Raw genomic sequence first — 3719 nt, 5'->3', positions numbered from 1 at the left:
TCCAACTGATCTGGATCGTGATCCGTTGAGCCCATAAGTGAATGGGTTCTGCGCCTGCGCAGGCACCTCTCGGGCCGACTAGGTAGCTCCTCGCGACGCCCAACCGCCTTTCTGCACGTGCTCCTGCATTCCATCTATATAGTGCGGTTGGGCGTCTTCCGTTAGTTTCTGTTTGACCGCCACAGCGTTCAGACCTCGTGTGGGCTTCTCGGTAGACAGAAATAACAAACTTTACTTATACGGCTTGAAAATTGGTTTTGAATATTGGACAGGATAAACGGAATTGGATATTTGGCTTGTCGGACTAAGTTAGAAGACAGATTGGACTGATTTATCTGGCTTTACCTGGACTGCTAAACGGAATTGGAAACTTGTTTAACGGACTAATTTAGACGACAGATCGGACTGATTCTTTGGCTTTACTTGGATTGTTGTTGAATTTTGCAAATTGCTTCACGGACGGTGTTGACGAACTACCGTTCGGATTGCTTACAGACGAACTGCTTACAAAAAATGGAGAATAAAACAACGTTTAAGCGTTGTGGGAGGTGTCGGGCAAAGTTGCCATCCACCGACCATCATGATGCCTGCTTGTTGTGTCTCGGTGAGGAGCACAACACGGCAGCTTGTAAAATTTGCTGTGCATTCTCGAAACAAACGAGAACAAATCGGGCGTTGCGCCTTAGAGCCGCGCTTTATGAAGACGCACTCCGCCCGCCGACCCCGCGCCCTGTGGATCCGTCGACATCGACTATGGCATCGACATCGGCTGCGGTATCGGGTGCGGGGAGTCACGGAGCTGTCGCAGTACAGTCTAAAACCGTGTCTGATAAAGCTTTCAAGAGACCTTTAGAAGTCTCCTCGAAGGAGCACAAGCGGAAGGAAAAAAGGCATCGACGAGAGGAAAGCGTCGGGCATGAAGGTGAGAAGACTGGACGTAGGCTGAAAACCCCATCACCTTCCTCGGTGCAGGGATCGGAGGGCGAGTGGAATACAGAGCATCGAACTTCAAGCCCGGTCTCGACACCGAGAGCCTCGACGTCGACCTCGACATCGAGAAAGGAACGAAAAGACAAATCATCGGTACCATCACCCTCGGCGCCGAAGCCCTCGACATCGAGGAGTGAGCACACCGGGGTCATTTCGACATCGAGCTCGACATCGACATCGAAGGCGAAGAGCAACCGTGACTCTTCGGTGCCGAGAGAGACTGTACACCGCGTCTCCCTCTCCCCTGCACACACTCCTCAACAGTCTCCCTCGACTCCACGGAACCAGGGAAGCCACCGCTCTGATAGAAGTGCGACTTCGGCACTCAGGAGCCTGATGGCATCGGATCCAAACACCCCTGCAGAATCCACATTCCAAGGGTTTGTGAGTGCAGGGTTGGATGAGGAGGAGGAGGAAGGGGAAGAGGAAGTGGAGTTGGAGCCGGCGCTCCCCCATCCAAGGACTCCATCGCTTTCCCCAAGAGTGGCAGCAGAACCTTTGATCCAGTCACCCTTGGCTGTGGTACCACCGTTGCCTGGGTATTTGGATGACAGCATACGCCATCCAACAACTCAACCCTCGCATACGTGTGGGTTCAGACACACACTCCCGCATGATTACGCGGAATATTTAAGGTGGAAGGCGCAACAACCCGACCCACAACCTCGGGTAGAGAGTCATCCACCTGCAGCCACTGCCCACAGGGAGAAACCAAGTGGGAAGCGGAAGAGAAAGAGCACTCCGCCACCACAGAGCCCATCGTCCAGAGAATCTTCTCCTGGGTCAGTGCATCAGGACTATGGTACTGAGGATACGGATTCTGATCGAGGCAGTGGACAGACAGAGCTTCCACCTGAAGTGCCACCTCGCCTTTCGAAATCCCCAACTGAAGAACTCAAAGCGTACCATGTAATGATTAGAGAGATGGCAGAGGCTTTGGGGTTAAATCTGCAGCTGCCAGATACTGAGTCTACCGACCCTGTTTACAACATGATTTTCCAGTCAAAGGCTTCGCATCCAGTATCTTTACCTATGATACCGACTATATCAAAGGCAGCAAAATCAGCGTGGGAGACAGTGCATTCAGTGAATCCAACTTCGAAGCGCATTGAAAATTTGTATCGGATATGTGGTGGAGAGGACACTTACCTGCTGGAACACCCGGATCCTAACTCCATTGTGGTGGATTGTGCATCTTCATCCAAGGGCGGCCGTCGACACACGACTCCTGGGGATAAAGAGGGCAGGAAAATTGATGTGTTAGGCCGCAGGCTGTATGCTACTTCAAGTCTAGCTATCAGAATTGCAAATTACGCAGCGTGTATGGCGAGGTACACTCACCTCCTATGGGACAATTTACTCCATGATTCGACCTCCATGTCCGCGGAGGAGCTGCAAACTAGACTCCATGAGGTATACGAAAGGACGACCGCAGTAACAAAACAGCAGCTTAGTACTTTCAAACACTTAGCTGAAACTGAATCCAGAGCCATGGTGACAGCAGTCACCATGCGTCGCTATGCCTGGCTACGGGCAACATCTCTCCAGCCAGACATGAAAGACAGGGTTGAGAATCTGGCTTTTGATGGAAAGGGTCTTTTCCATGAGAGTACAGACGCTACCATGGAAACACTAAAAAAATCTAAATTTACAGCAAAAACTTTCATGGTATCCACTTCAACAACTGGCTCCAGAGCATACAATCCCAATAGACAAAGGCCATATCGTTACCCAGATAGGGGAGGCTTCAGGAGACAGAACAAGCCCTACCAGAGATCTAGAGGCTTCCGGAACAACAACAACAACGGCAGCAATAGAAACAAAAGCCAAAATAATCGTCATAACAACAAGGAGGCTGCAAAGCAGTCGTTTTGATTGCAATGTCAGCCCACTACACTTAGACACAATTGCCAGGACCACTACCATCGGCCCTGTAGTTGTCAGCTCAGACATCAGACTGGCAAGCCATGCTATGGCATGGCACAACATAACATCAGATCAGTGGGTTCTGAGGATTGTGGAGACGGGTTATGCAATAGAGTTCACAGCTCTACCCCCGTTCTCAGGGCTCCGTTTCACGAGATCAACACTAGTGTTGGAAGAAGAGATAAAGGTGTTATTGGAAAAGAGGGCAATTGTGACAGTGCAGTGGGCGAAGAGGTTGTCCGGATTCTACTCCCGCTATTTTCAGATACCCAAGCGGGATGGGGGGATACGGGCAATCATGGATTTGAGAGACCTCAACGATTTTGTCTGGGCCCGGAAGTTCAGAATGACGACGTTGCAGGAGATTCTACCCTTTCTGGAGCAGGAAGAGTGGGCGGCAACGTTAGACCTGAAAGACGCTTACTTCCATGTGGGCATCCAGGAAAATCACCGAAAGTATCTACGCTTTACGGTGGGGACTACGATTTACCAATATACTGTCCTCCCTTTCGGACTATCAACAGCTCCAAGAGTCTTTACCAAGGTGGTGGCAGTGATAGTTGCATTCCTTCGCACTCAGGGCCTAGTGGTCTACCCGTATTTGGACGACTGGCTCCTGGTGAGCAAGGACAGAAAACTGTTGGAGACTCAAATTCAAACGATGCTACATCTTCTCCAGGAATTGGGGGTAAATGTGAACTGGAAAAAGTCCAACTTGACCCCAAGAAAGAAACTCAGTTTCATAGGTGCCATCCTCGATTTAGAGCAACGAAGGGCATTCTTGCCGATGGAGAGATGCATTC

The sequence above is a fragment of the Hemicordylus capensis genome, chromosome 2 (genome assembly GCF_027244095.1).
Source record: "Hemicordylus capensis ecotype Gifberg chromosome 2, rHemCap1.1.pri, whole genome shotgun sequence".
Taxonomy (NCBI): Eukaryota; Metazoa; Chordata; class Lepidosauria; order Squamata; family Cordylidae; genus Hemicordylus; species Hemicordylus capensis.
This window is presented reverse-complemented; position numbering follows the sequence as displayed.